This window comes from Zea mays, chromosome 3 (genome assembly GCF_902167145.1).
Source record: "Zea mays cultivar B73 chromosome 3, Zm-B73-REFERENCE-NAM-5.0, whole genome shotgun sequence".
In the NCBI taxonomy this organism is placed as follows: domain Eukaryota; kingdom Viridiplantae; phylum Streptophyta; class Magnoliopsida; order Poales; family Poaceae; genus Zea; species Zea mays.
This window is the reverse complement of record NC_050098.1, coordinates 51,874,348-51,888,162: the sequence shown is the minus strand read 5'-3', so window position 1 is coordinate 51,888,162 and position 13,815 is coordinate 51,874,348.

Below are 13,815 nucleotides of genomic sequence, written 5' to 3'. Positions count from 1 at the left end.
TCGACAGCGGATGCACAAACCACATGACGGGGGAGAAGAAGATGTTCACCTCCTACGTCAAGAGCAAAGATTCCCAAGATTCAATCATCTTTGGAGATGGGAACCAAGGCAAGGTCAAAGGCTTAGGCAAGATAGCTATCTCAAATGAGCACTCTATCTCTAATGTATTTTTAGTAGAGTCACTAGGCTATAATCTCCTGACGGTTAGTCAATTGTGCCACATGGGCTACAATTTTTTGTTTACAAATATTGATGTTTCTGTCTTTAGAAGGAGTGATGGTTCATTAGCTTTTAAGGGTGTACTAGAAGGCAAACTCTATTTAGTTGATTTTTCGAAGGAGGAGGCCGATCTAGATGCATGCTTAATTGCTAAGACTAGCATGGGCTGGCTGTGGCATCACTGTCTAGCACATGTTGGGATGAAGAACCTTCATAAACTTCTAAAGGGAGAACATGTGTTAGGACTAACCAATGTATGCTTTGAAAAAGATAGACCTTGTGCAGCTTGTCAGGCAGGAAAACAGGTGGGAAGCACTCATCACAACAAGAATGTGATGACTACATCAAGACCACTGGAGTTACTACATATGGACCTCTTCGGACCCGTCGCCTACCTTAGCATCGGGGGAAGTAAGTATGGTCTTGTTATTGTTGATGATTTTTCCCGCTTCACTTGGGTATTCTTTTTGCAGGATAAATCAGAAACCCAAGGGACCCTCAGGCGCTTTCTAAGGCGAGCTCAAAACGAATTTGAGCTCAAGGTGAAAAATATTAGAAGCGACAACGGGTCCGAGTTCAAGAATCTTCAAGTGGAGGAATACCTTGAGGAGGAAGGGATCGAGCATGGGTTCTCCGCTCCCTACACACCACAGCAAAACGGTGTGGTAGAGAGGAAGAACAGGACGCTTATTGACATGGCGAGGACGATGCTTGGAGAGTTCAAGACGCCCGAGCGGTTTTGGTCGGAAGCTGTGAACACAACTTGCCATGCCATAAACCGACTCTATCTCCATCGCCTCCTCAAGAAGACCTCGTATGAACTACTGACTGGTAACAAACCCAATGTTTCATACTTTCGTGTATTTGGGAGTAAATGTTACATTCTAGTGAAGAAAGGTAGAAATTCTAAATTTGCTCCCAAAGCTGTAGAAGGGTTTTTACTAGGTTATGTGTCACACCCGGGTTTCGGGGCACCAAGACCCGGGCGCGAACATAATCACCAGGTGTGCTGGGACCAAGTCTCACACATATGATGAATCATGGCACAGGATCGAATGTCACATCTTTACTATATAATAGGAGTTCTATACAAAATAAACAATTACATTATAAGGAGACAACGGTCCAGCAACCCAAAGTTGACTGGGAGACGACGGCCTAGATCTCTCTCACGAACTCATCGCAGCATCCTCCATGCGCCTCATCCTGCGGTACCTGTTCTTGACCTGTGGGGGGTGTGAGACAGCAAGAGTGAGCTCACATACGTTCATCGCTCAACAAGTTGTGGGGAATAATGTGTATGAACTCGCCAAAGGTGGGAGCTCACGTGAAGTGTAAGGCTTACCAAAGAGGATGGTTGAAGCTGAGCATTGCTTTTAAAGTTGGTCAAAATTTTATTAGCAATTACTAAGTATAAGTAAATACCAACCCAATTAAATAGTAGAACAAAAGTAACAACAACATCACCTGCGATGCAATGCATATGACAAATTGAATTTAGTTCCATAAATTACTCATGTGAGGGTCCGAGCCGCTCATGACCGTGAGCACGGCTAGTATACCAGTTTTACACTCTGCAGGGGTTGCGCATCTTTACCCACAAGTCATGTTACCCATCTGCCAAGGGATCGCGACTTCCCATACACCTCTACCGAGGAGGCGAGGCAAGGTAACACTACGAGGCCTTTACAAAGTTCCACTAGCTTCAGAAAACCCGCTACAGTTTATAGGAAGCTCCAATGCAGGAATCCCTTGCATGACCGCCATCGTGGCAAAATCATCCCGAGGGCCTCCCTACACTGACCACTCCCCTACTGCCCTTGCCCCTTTCGGGTAAGGTAGTCCTCCACTAGCTTTCCTAATTAATCAGCCAAGGGCATCCCATTATACCCTTGTGGTAGCACTGTTTTCCCGGGTGGTCGCTCCATGTTCCAATTAACATAATGATCTTATCATGAACAGTAAATAACAACTGATAATAAAAGTATAATCATGAATAAAATGTATCTTCATACCCAAAACCACATAAAGCACTAGCAAGTACTACCCAAAAAGTTCAGTGGTAAACAAGGTATAAAGATAATCAAACTAGGGTAACCTATTGGGTCCCATCAAAATTAACCTATGCAGATCATTATGATTAATTAGAACATGAGTGGGTAAAAAGAAGTGATCAAGGGCACAACTTGCCTGGGACTTGAGATTCCAGGTACCAACTTGCTCTTCTGATAACACGTATCCTCACTGCTAAATGTAGCAATACATACAAACAGTGTATAGGCAAAATTAACATCACACCAAATGTAAGAACTGAATAATAATGATCTACGCCTTGCTACGAGATCGTGGGATCGAGAACTACTAAGACTGGAGTCATGGTCATCAAGTTATGAGGTGATTAAATGAGTAACACTAGGTTCTATGTTTATTTTATAATTCCAGATAAAAGACAACCTAAAGTAGTAATTAATTCAACTTTAATCTAAATTATAAATTGATCATATATCATATTCTAGTAGTCTATAGTGGTAAGTAGATTAACAAGACTAACCAACATAAGTTAAATAAAGATTTAATTATAGAAGAATAAGACATGGTATAGTAAATGTTGTTATTACATAGTAAATTTTTCATACGAGACTAACGCAACTTGAACGGATCAAATCGGAGTTAAAACGGAGGAGTTATGAATTTCCTAAGGTTTTATGTATTTCATATAAGATTAATGAGGAAATAAATTTTAAAGTGGCTTTCATGTCAAATCAGTGGCACTAATTGATAAACAATAATATTATAAAATTATAGGAACCGAAATGGGTCAATTTGGACCTAATATGGATTTTCTAGGAATTTAATATGTTTCTGCAATTAATTTATACTGAAAACTATTTTCTAAATGAATTTTCTGGTTTTAATGGGTGTCTGGACTGCGCGCCAAATAAACAGAAACACAGGGGCAAAAACATAAGTAATCCACAGACTCAGCCAAACCCTAGAGTGGACGACAGGTTAATTATAGGGTTCTACGGGGTCTCTATTGAAAGATAGCCCTGGAGAAGGGATATGCCACCTCTGGGCCACGAGATCACAAAGCAACGGCCCAGATTTGTTCTATGAATCGGCCGTAAGATCGTAGATCGACGATCCTACGATTCAAACTCGTCTTCTACCTCAGACTGTGGCCTGTTATCGCCCAGCCCACGCCCGTGGCGGCGAGTTCGCCGGTGCTCGGAGTGACGAACTTATTGACGTGCCGTGGACAGGGATAGCCAGACGAGGAGCGAGATGGTGATTCAGAGAACTAGATTCAAGAGTTGCGAGAAGCTACTGGCCGATCTATGACTAATAGCAGAGAGAAGATTTATTTCATCTACTATGGCGCCATTGCTTAATGTGGACAACACGACACGAGGTGGTACCACAAGTATCGGTTCCCATACTGTCGGCGTTTCGAGACAGGGGGGTCCCTAAGCCGACGAGTGAGTGTGCTGCGTGCCCCAGCCCAGATGGGTCGAGCGCGTGGGCGAGCGCGAAGGGGGGAGAGGCGAGGTAGCCGGAGTCGAGCGTGAGAGAGGTGGAAGTCCCGCGGCCTTCGTGTTCGTCCCGCGCCCAGGTCAGGTGCGCTTGCAGTAGGGGGGTTACAAGCGTCCACGCGGGTGAGGGAAGCGAGCGGCCCCAAGAGAGCGCCTGTCCCGTCCTCGGTCCCGCGCGGCCAACCTTCTCTAAGAAGGCCCTGGTCCTTCCTTTTATAGTCGTAAGGAGAGGATCCAGGTGTACAACGGGGGGTAGCAGAGTGCTACGTGTCTAGCGGAGAGAGAGAGAGCTAGTGCCCTGGGTACATGCCAATGTGGCAGCCGGAGAGGTCTTGGCACCTTGCTGGCGTGATATCGTGGCTGTCGGAGGAGCGACGGAGCCTGGCGGAGGGACAGCTGTTGGAGCGGTCGAGTCCTTGCTGACGTCGCTCTGCTGCCGTAAGAGAGCTAAGAGCCGCCGTCGTCATAGAGCTTGGGGGGCGCCATCATTGCCCATCCGGCGGAGCTGGCCAGATGGGACGCCGGTCTTGTCCTTCGTGTCCCAAGTCGGCTCGGGGTAGGTTGGTGATGGCGCTTCCTGTTGACGTGGCGGACCTGTGCCCTAGGCAGGGCGACGTGGGGGCTCCTCCGAAGTCGAGGTCGAGTCTGCCTTCCATTGCCGAGGCCGAGCCCGAGCCCCCGGGTCGGGCGAGGCGGAGATCGTTTGGCCGAGGCCAGGGCGGAGTCCGAGCCCTGGGGTCGGGCGAGGCGGAGATCGTTTGGCCGAGGCCAGGGCGGAGTCCGAGCCCTGGGGTCGGGCGAGGCGGAGATCGTTTGGCCGAGGCCAGGGCGGAGTCCGAGCCCTGGGGTCGGGCGAGGCGGAGATTCGCCGTCTTCCGGGTCTTAGCCCGAGTCCGAGCCCTGGGGTCGGGCGGAGCGGAGTTCGCCGTCTTCCGGGTCTTAGCCCGAGTCCGAGCCCTGGGGTCGGGCGGAGCGGAGTTCGCCGTCTTCCGGGTCTTAGCCCGAGTCCGAGCCCTGGGGTCGGGCGGAGCGGAGTTCGCCGTCTTCCGGGTCTTAGCCCGAGTCCGAGCCCTGGGGTCGGGCGGAGCGGAGTTCACCGTCTTCCGGGTCTTAGCCCGAGTCCGAGCCCTGGGGTCGGGCGGAGCGGAGTTTCCCATGGCGCCTTTGGCAGGGCCCGACTGCCTGTCAGACTCACTCTGTCGAGTGGCACTTCAGTCGGAGTGGCGCAGGCGGCGCTGTCCTTCTGTCAGACTGGTCAGTGGAGCGGTGGTGTGACGGCGGTCACTTCGGCTCTGCCGGGGGGGGCGCGCGTCAGGATAAAGGTGTTAGGCCACCTTTGCGTTAAATGCTCCTGCAACTTGGTCAGTCGGTGTGGCGATTTAGTCAGGGTTGCTTCTGAGCGAAGCCAAGGTCTCGGGCGAGCCGGTGATGTGTCTGCCGTAAAAAAGGGGGGCCTCGGGCGAGACGGAAGTCTCTCGAGGTCGGCTGCCCTTGGCCGAGGCTAGGCTCGGGTGAAGCGTGATCGAGTCACTTGTGTGGACCGATCCCTGACTTAATCGTACCCATCAGGCCTTTGCAGCTTTATGCTGATGGGGTTTACCAGCTGAGAATTAGGCGTCTTGAGGGTACCCCTAATTATGGTCCCCGACAGTAGCCCCCGAGCCTCGAAGGGAGTGTTAGCACTCGCTTGGAGGCTTTCGTCGCACTTTTTTGCAAGGGGACCAGCCTTTCTCGGTTGCATTTCGTTCCGGTGGGTGCGCGCGAGCGCACCCGCCGGGTATAGCCCCCGAGGCCTCGGAGGAGTGGTTACACTCCTTCGAGGTCTTAATACCTTGCGTAATGCTTCGGCTGGTCTGGTCGTTCCCTCATGCGAACTGGCCGTAGCCCGGGTGCACGGTCGGGGCCCAAGCTCTCGGGCTGGTATGTTGACGCTGTCAACGGTTCGGCCGGAGCCGGTTTTTGCGAGAGCAGCCCCCGAGCCTCTGCACAGGGCGAGAGGACGATCAGGGACAGACTCGGCTTTTTACATACGCCCCTACGTCGCCTTTCCGCAAGGAGGAGGGGGGGAGTGCGCCATGTTACCCTCGATGGGCACCGAACATGGTGTCTCCAGTGAGCTGCAAGCGGGTAATCCGAGTGGACGTCCGTGCCCCGTTCGTTGGGGGTCGGCTAGGGGCCCAGAGGCACGCCCAAAAGTACCTGCGGGTGATTTGCCGGACCCGGTCCCCTGGCGACAGGGTCCGAGGGCTCGATGCCTCCCTCCGATGGGATTCCGTTACAAGATCGTTCCCGCTGGTCTCGGAAATGTCCTAGGGTACCTCGGGAGCGCAGCCCGAGCCTCGGTTATGTATCGAACGTACCCCTGGTCATCCCTCGCTCGGTGTCTGAGGCGACTGTGAACCCTTCGGGGGCCAGCCTTCGAACCCCTGATCAGTAATGGGCGCGGAGCCCGAGTAGCCTGAGGCGGCCATGGAACCCTTCGGGGGGCTGGCCTTCGAACCCCTGACCAGTAGTGGTTGTCGGGCCCACGCGATCTGAGGCGACTGTTGAACCCTTCGGAGGGCCAGTCTTCGAACCCCTGATCAATAGGGGGGGGGCTCGGAGCCCGGTTCCTTCGCGGAGAAAGGTCCTTTTTGGGGTATCCCCCTTTCCCGGTCCCTGTTGCAAGAGATAGAGAAAGAGGAAAAAGGAAAAGGATATGAAATCGAACGACGTGGCGTACCTCTTTTTGACGCGGTTATTACGGTGAAGGCGAAGCGTCGCGCGCTCCTCCCGCCAGAGGCGCCGCGTGTCCCGCCGCGGAGTTAATGCGACGGGGCGTGTAGTTGGCGGGGCGGCCGTTGCGCGTGCGCGATCCGTTCGAGGAACGGGTCACGGGTGCACCGTCTTCACGCCGTGAGAGGAGGCTCTCTTGTTGTCCCAGGATGAGACGTGAGCCTGGCTGACGACGTGACTGCTGCGCCCGCCCGCCTTCCACCGCCATTACTGCCGGCCCACTTTCGGTCGCTTTGACCGACGCGCCAGGCTGGCGCCGCTGGGTCGCCTCGAGTCGTGGCATAGGCTCCGCAACCGGAGAGGCGCGACGGTGGCACGAGTGGCGGTGCGGTTGCTTGCATGCAGCAACTGGCGCGCCGATTGCTTGACGCGTGGGTCTGGGCTTCCAAGCTGGCGTGTCAGAAGTCGGAGAAGCGCATCCACCTGGCGCGGTTGCATGCCGCCTGCATGGCTGCCCGCCCCTTCCGCCCGTTGGTCTGGGCAAAAGTGGGGGTCGCTTGTAACCGCTGGGCGGTCGTGCGCACCACGCGCGGCGGTTTGGCTTCTTCTGCCCTGAGCCGGTTTGCATGACATGCGGGACCCAGCCCCCGAGTCGCAGGGGGGGCCTTGGAGCGTGTTGTAGAAGACTTAGCCCGCGGCGTCTGGGGGCGCACGTAGGGAGAGTTGCCTTTAAAAGGAGGGAGACTCCTTTCAGAAGGCAACCATGTCTTCTTCCTCCCTTATGCGTCGTGTCTTTCCATCTTCCAAGCCCCCGGATGGGGGGTATCCGCCGCCTTTCCGCCTCCTTGTTGGAGGAACGCAACTCCATGGGAGTTGGTACCTCTCAGCCATCGTTCGGCTTCAAGGATTTTCATCACGCAGCCTGGCCACACCCCGCCACCGGCGGTCACCCAAGATGGTGACCTCCAGTTCGACGGTGGGGAAAGCGGACCAGGTCGCGGCCTCTACTCCTCCCTCGGCCTCAAGGATTTTCGTCATCCAGGCCAAGATGGAAGATGAGGCGAGTCGGGGGGCTGCCCCCGTGTGGGTCGGCTGCCTTTTTCTTCCCCCCGCGCCTGGGGGAGGATGGCGCCCTCGAGTCCCACGGAGACTTCCTCCAGCCATGCCGGGATAGGTAGGGCGCTAGTGGCCCTGGGTCTCCGTCTCCCTGCCTGAATGGCTGGTTCTCGTCCTCAGCGGGGGAGAGCCCTCCTGTCGTGACACCTGCCCCGAAGCTGCTGCCCAAGCCGCTTCGCTGCCGAGGGCGGGGGTGGTTGTCGTCGTGGTTGGAACGGGCGGCAGCGAGCCGCTCATCGTTCTTCTGTTACTCCGCAGGCCTTCCCCCTCGGAGTGGGGTTGTTCGTTCCTGCGGAGGGGAACCGGAGTTCCGTTTGTAATGGCATCTCGAATGCCAGTGTTTTTTGTTCATTGTGGCTGTCGGGGCCTGAACATGTATGTAATTTCGGCACGGAGCCGTGTTTTTTCCTCATTTTCGAGCACCAAGTCTCGCCTGTTGATTATCTGGACCGCTTTGCCAAGCATGAGTCGCCCCGTGTCAAGGTGACGAGTGAGGTATCCGTATCCCGGAGGCGTAGGAATCCCTCGGCCCGTTCGACCTTGTTGTCTGGGGCTCCCCTAGCTTAGTTAAAGAGACCCCTCGGCCGCCCTTCGATGAGCCGAGGTCAGGGGTAGCGATATCAGTATGAACAGAGGCGGAGTTGGCTCGAGAATGGGAACCTGGTTGGCCGGAGCCTAGCCGTGTCGTCCGTCAGCAGAGCCGACGCCAAAGTCGATCAGCCGAGGCCTCGGGTCGGGCTGGCGCCCTTGGAAGCCGGCTGGCCGAGGCCCCAGGGGTAATCGGCCGAGCCGCCTGCTCGGGCCGGATTCCCGGAGGAGTCCCTGGACCGCGTCGCCGTCCGAGGCTGGGTTGGACTTTGCTGAAGAAGCCGTCGATGCCGAGGGTGCTACGGCTCCCTTCAGCGTGAAGACTCGAGCCTGCAGAATCAGATCGTCTTGTAGCGTGTGCCTTCTGCGGCCGCCGAGGCCAGAAAACACACCCTCGCCGTGCTTGCGAAGCTGCGTCTTTTTTCCTCTTGTTTCGAGCATCTGGACTTCCTGTCGGTAATAGGGATGTTTGTGCGAGCGAGAGTTGCTTCTCGCGGAAGGGACGAGTGAGGTATCCGTATCCCAGAGGCGTGGGAATCCCTCGGCTCAGTCGGCCTTGCCGCTTACGCGTACTTTCACCCGTCCATGAGGCCCTGTCCCCGACTTAGTCGAGAAAGCTTGAAGGACTGCTTCGGCAGGAGAGCTTCCGAACGTGAAGACTTGTTCGGCCCACGGAGTCGCTTTATCCGAGCGCGAGTTACTTATCGCAGAAGGTGATGAGTGAGGTATCCGTATCCCGGAGGCGTAGGAGTCCCTCGGCTCGGTCAGCCTTGGCTGCTTACGTGTACTCCGTCGTTTCCAGGATCCGCTTTCCGAAGTAGTCAAGAGGCACGAAAGAAATCCTGCTAAAAAGAGATCCTTTTTCGAGGAAAAATTCGACGCAGAGGGGGTCTCCCCCCTTTTAGCCCCCGAGGGAGGGTCGGGCTTTGCCGAGGCTAGGCCGACCCTTCCTTGACGACTAAACTTTGCGCAGGTGCGAGGTATATGGACAACTTGGAAACATCTTAAGGGTAGAAGCGACGTAGCTGTTTGATGTTCCAAGCGTTGCCGTAGATCTCGCCTTGATTGTTGGCCAGCTTGTACGTTCCGGGCTTCAGAACTTTGGCGATGACGAATGGCCCTTCCCAGGGGGGCGTGAGCTTGTGCCTCCCTCGGGCGTCTTGCCGCAGCCGAAGCACCAGATCGCCCACCTGGAGGTCTCGGGATTGGACCCCTCGGGCGTGGTAGCATCGTAGGGACTGCTGGTACCGCGCCGAGTGTAGTAAGGCCCTGTCCCGAGCCTCCTCCAGCTGGTCCAGCGATTCTTCTCGGCTAGCTTGGTTGCTTTGATCGGTGTAGGCCCTCGTCCTCGGGGAGCCGTATTCCAGGTCAGTGGGCAAGATAGCTTCAGCCCCGTAGAACAGGAAAAACGGCGTGAAACCCGTGGCACGACTCGGCGTCGTCCTTAGGCTCCAGACCACCGAGGGGAGTTCCTTCATCCACCGCTTGCCGAACTTGTTGAGGTCGTTGTAGATCCGAGGCTTGAACCCTTGTAGAATCATGCCGTTGGCACGCTCTACTTGCCCATTCGACATGGGATGAGCCACGACGGCCCAGTCCACCCTGATATGGTGATCTTCGCAAAAATCCAAGAATTTTTTGCCGGTGAACTGGGTACCGTTGTCGGTGATGATGGAGTTCGGGACCCTGAAGCGATGGATGATGTTGGTGAAGAACGCCACCGCCTGCTCGGACCTGATGCTGCTCAGAGGTCGGACCTCGATCCACTTGGAGAATTTGTCGATGGCGACCAGCAGGTGCGTGTAGCCCCCGGGCGCCTTCTGCAAGGGACCGACGAGGTCCAGACCCCATACAGCGAAGGGCCAGGTGATGGGTATTGTCTGCAGAGCCTGAGCGGGCAGGTGGGTCTGCTTCGCATAGAATTGGCACCCTTCGCAGGTGCGGACAATTCTAGTGGCGTCAGCCACCGCCGTTGGCCAGTAGAAGCCTTGTCGGAAAGCATTCCCGACAAGGGCTCGGGGTGCTGCGTGATGGCCGCAAGCCCCCGAGTGTATTTCTTGCAGCAGTTCCCGACCTTCGGCGATGGAGATGCATCACTGGAGGATGCCCGAGGGGCTGCGATGGTAGAGCTCCTCTTCATCGCCCAGCAAGACGAACGACTTGGCTTGTCGCGCTACCCGCCGAGCCTCGACTTGGTCGGGGGGTAGCTCTCCTCGGCGAAGATACTGCATGTACGGGGCCTGCCAATCTCGATCTGGCGTGGCCCCGCTCTGCTCTTCCTCGACGTCCAGTGCCTCGCCCTCGGGGGCCGAGGGTACCTCGGGCTGTGCCGAGGGTGCCTCGGGCTGAGCCGAGGGTACCTCGGGCTCGGGCGCGTCGTCGATCTTGACAGAGGGTTGATGCAGATCCCGGGAGAAGACGTCCGGGAGGACCGTCGTTCGCCCCGAGGCTATTTTAGCCAGCTCGTCTGCGGTCTCGTTGTAGCGCCGAGCGATGTGGTTGAGCTCGAGCCCGAAGAACTTGTCTTCCAGGCGCCGAACCTCGTCGCAGTAGGCCTCCATCTTCGGGTCGCGGCAGTGGGAGTTCTTCATAACTTGGTCGATGACGAGCTGCGAATCACCGCGGGCGTCGAGGCGTCTGACCCCTAGCTCGATGGCGATCCGCAACCCGTTGACCAGAGCTTCGTACTCGGCCACATTGTTGGACGCTGGGAAATGGAGGCGCAGCACGTAGCGCAAGTGCTTCCCGAGGGGCGAGATGAAGAGCAGGCCCGCGCTGGCTCCTGTCTTCATCAGCGACCCGTCGAAAAACATGGTCCAGAGCTCCGGTTGGATCGGAGCCGTCGGCAACTGGGTGTCGACCCATTCGGCCACGAAGTCCGCCAACACCTGGGACTTGATGGCCTTCCGAGGGGCGAACGAGATCGTTTCGCCCATGATTTTCACAGCCCACTTTGCGATCCTGCCCGAGGCTTCTCGGCACTGGATGATCTCCCCCAGGGGGAAGGATGACACCACAGTTACCGGGTGAGACTCGAAGTAGTGTCGCAGCTTCCGCCTTGTCAGGATCACAGCATACAGCAGCTTTTGAACTTGTGGGTAGCGGATCTTGGTCTCGGACAGCACTTCGCTGACGAAGTAGACCGGCCTCTGAACGGGCAATGCATGCCCTTCCTCTTGCCTCTCGACCACGATCGCGGCGCTAACCACCTGAGTGGTCGCGGCGACTGTTGGGCCTGTGCTTCGTCGCCGAAGGTCTTCTAGGAAGAAGCGACTTTCGGCTAAAGCTGTTTGTGTAAGATGGCCGAAGGTCCCTTTTCATGAAGCTTCGGTATTGCAAACCGACTTAAAGATAGAATGACCTTTTAGTCCATAACGGTCTGAGTCAATGTTGTAAACTTTCATAAGGGGCATACTTGTAATCCCTCACAGGCTGCGCCCTGTGCCTATAAATAGTGAATAGTATTCCTTTACTGTTCACGGATTCCTGTATCCGCAATCGTATCATTCGGAAACCAATCTTTGTCAAGGCAAAGGTATAACTGTATTCAGTAATACTAAATAAATGCAATATGGTTCGTTTATGATTTGTTTACCTTTAATACTTTATACTTTATGTTATTTTATACAATCCATTAAAATACAATTACGAAGATTTAATCTTCGTAATTATACTGTAATCAACCTTCGTCCGAGGTCCATTAAACCCCAAGGGAATAATGCTTCATTGGACGAAGGACATTAACATTTAATATTTTATGTTGCCTTGTTCTTGATTCATAGCATTTGAGAACAAGTCCCCAACATTGGCGCCCACCTCCGGTGAACTCACTTCCACTTTTTGAGCTGATGGCTTCGTTCAACGACCAAGCTGGAGCTGCTTCGGACCCAAAGCTGGTGCTCCCGATCACAGGTGGCTCGTCCTCAGAGCCAGCTAACAAGAAACAAAAGAAGGAAGCACAGAGAAGGGTACAGCATGTTGGGGTGCAAGGACCCTTCATCAAGTCAAGATGGTCTCACATTCCTATTACCTTCTCCCAAGAGGACCTTCAGCTCAAAGATTACCCACACAACGATGCCATGGTTATCTCTTGTGTTATCAAAGGATTTCTAGTCCACAATGTTTTGGTTGATACAGGCAGTGCAGCTGACATCATATTTGCTAAGGCCTTCAGACAAATGCAAGAGCCAGAAGATAAGATTCATGATGCTACACATCCTCTCTGTGGCTTCGGAGGAAGACAGATTGTAGCACTGGGCAAGATCACCATGTCAGTGACCTTCGGGTTCATCAACAACACTAGAACTGAGCAAGTTGTGTTTGACATTGTTGACATGGAATACCCTTACAATGCAATTATTGGTCGTGGTACCCTCAATGCCTTCGAAGCAATCCTTCATCCTGCCTATCTTTGCATGAAGATACCTTCGGATCAAGGACCCATTGCTATCCATGGAAGTCAGGAAGCTGCAAGAAGGGCCGAAGGCAATTGGACTGACTCAAAAGCAATCCATAACATAGATGGAGCTGAAGCTTGTGAACAGTACAAATTCAGAAGGGAGAAAGCAGCTTCAGCAGATCAGCCGAAGCCTATGCTCTTATGTGAGGACATAGCAGAGCAGAAGGTGCTGTTAGGCTCTCAATTATCCGAAGAACAGGAGAAAACCTTGATAAGGTTTTTGTTCAATAACAAGGATGTTTTTGCATGGTCAGCCAATGATCTCTGCGGAGTTAATAGAGATGTTATTGAGCACTCGCTCAATGTCGATCCATCCTTCAGACCCAGAAAGCAAAGGCTTCGGAAAATGTCAGATGATAAGGCCGAAGGTGCTCGCAACGAAGTCAAAAGACTCCTCAGTGCAGGAGTTATCAGAGAAGTGAAGTACCCAGAATGGCTAGCTAACACTGTTATGGTAAAAAAGGCCAATGGCAAGTGGCGAATGTGCATCGATTTTACAGATCTTAACAAGGCTTGCCCGAAGGACGAATTCCCACTACCAAGGATAGACTCTTTAGTTGATGCAGCAGCTTCTTCAGAGCTCATGAGTCTGTTAGACTGCTATTCAGGCTATCACCAAATTTGGATGAAGAAGGAAGATGAGCCGAAGACTAGCTTCATAACTCCAAGTGGTACATATTGCTATCTTCGGATGCCTGAGGGCCTCAAAAATGCTGGAGGAAGTTTTAGCCGAATGACTGCAAAGGTTCTCCAATCTCAAATAGGCAGAAATGTGCTAACTTATGTTGATGACATCATTGTAAAAAGCACGAAGCAGGAGAATCATATTACTGATCTGCAGGAGACCTTCGCCAGTTTCAGACAAGCTGGTTTGAAGTTAAATCCAGAAAAATGCGTCTTCGGAGTGAAGGAGGGGAAATTTCTTGGATGCTTGGTTTCAACAAAGGGAATTGAAGCTAATCCAAGTAAAATTGAAGCTATACTTCGGATGGAGCCACCAACTACAAAGAAGGGGGCTCAAAGATTGACAGGAAGATTGGCATCTCTCAATAGATTCATATCCAGATCAGCAGAGAGAAACTTACCATTCTTCGAAGTGCTGAAGTCAGCCGAAGTCTTTCAATGGGGACCAATCCAGCAGAAGGCTTTCGAAGAACTGAAACAGTATTTGATAGATCTAACAAC